Source organism: Silene latifolia, chromosome 8 (assembly GCF_048544455.1).
Source record: "Silene latifolia isolate original U9 population chromosome 8, ASM4854445v1, whole genome shotgun sequence".
In the NCBI taxonomy this organism is placed as follows: domain Eukaryota; kingdom Viridiplantae; phylum Streptophyta; class Magnoliopsida; order Caryophyllales; family Caryophyllaceae; genus Silene; species Silene latifolia.
Genome location: NC_133533.1, coordinates 103,416,171 through 103,417,596, shown reverse-complemented (window position 1 = coordinate 103,417,596; position 1,426 = coordinate 103,416,171). Strand labels below are relative to the sequence as shown.

General features: G+C 45.7%; 1 non-coding gene across 1 annotated transcript; it reads left to right on the top strand.

Moving 5' to 3' along the window:
- The first annotated feature begins 567 nt into the window (after nt 1–567).
- On the top strand, nt 568–673 carry LOC141597958 (small nucleolar RNA R71). Its single transcript, XR_012523165.1, has one exon. It is a non-coding gene; the product is annotated as a small nucleolar RNA R71 (small nucleolar RNA).
- Nucleotides 674–1,426: the final 753 nt, after the last annotated feature.

Sequence of the window (1,426 nt, the reverse complement as noted above, 5' to 3'; positions counted from 1 at the left end):
GGTGTAGGAAAGGAAGGAGGCTTCTGAAAACCTTGTTGAGCCTTATGAGGAGGGACATGTGGCTGCTGCTGCTGTGGAGGAGGAGTAGGATTGAGCACATTTTGACTTGTCCACCTTAAATTGGGATGGACTGCCCCTTGGTTAATATAATAGGAACCCCCTCCTTGCATGTATTGTTGAAAAGAAAGGACCTGTTCCTTCTCTGTAAGACAGCCAACAGCAGTGTGACCGTCGTTGCCCCCACACCTCTCACATGTGACAGTCTCCCCTCTAGTAAGCAAATGGACCGTCTGAGGCTCCCCAGTAGAATGCAGCTCCAATTTATCAAAACGAGCATTCATGGCTTCCAGCTGAGCCACGACTGCCTTATCAACCGCATGAACTGTTCTAATACCATCCCTCGGGTTCCCATACTCGGCATAATGGGTCGCCATCTCCTCAATAATCGCCCATCCCTTATCATCATCAGTATTCTTTTGAAATCGTCCATTGGATGAAGCATCAAGTATGGCTCTGTGATCATCGTATAACCCACTGTAGAACTGATTGGACAGAAACCACGGATCAAAACCATGGTGAGGAAGAGACCTCACCAACCTCTTGAACCGGCACCAAGCTTCATAGAAGGTCTCATCAAGTGCCTGCTTGAAACTAGTGATCTTGGCCCTCAGCTGATTAGTGCGCTGTAGAGGGAAGTATCTCTTATAAAAAGCAAGAGCAAGGGTCTCCCAGTTAGTAACCCCTGCGGCCGCGCGGTCCAAATCAGTCAGCCACTCCCTGGCTGAGTCAGTCAAAGAAAAAGGAAACAACACCTCCTTAATCTTGTCTTGAGTTACCCCCTTTGTGGCGGGGATAGTAGAACAATAGTCCGTAAAGACCTCCATATGCTTCCTCAGGTCTTCACCTGCCACACCTCTAAAGAGATTTATCTCCACCAGATTGATATAAGACGGACGAATGTCAAAAGTATTCCCATCCTCAGTCTGGAGATTGAAACCTTTGGGAATAGATGATGCTTTAGGCTCCGAATGACTTGGAATATTCGGCATCTTTACTGGTTGGTTTACAGAACTGAGATTATCTTCTCCTAAAGATTGATCTTCTGTAAATAGGAAATGCTGAAGTTCGGGTTCGAAAGTATTCAAGTCTTCCTTTCGTGATTCTCTTTGCAGACGGAGTCTATGCCTCGAAACAGTCTCTCTCGGCTCGAATCACCAAACTAACTCCAACCTGTCTGACCTGGGCGTACACAACACTGAAAGAAAATGAATAAGAACTGCCTCAAGGAATAAAAATTCCCTGAGACGGATAAAATAAATGAGACAAAGACAGATAGGGCAATTGCCTCCCCGTCAACGTCGCCAAAATTTGACAGGGCTATCGTATACCTATCAAAAATAACTAACTAAACTAACTATATAGCTAG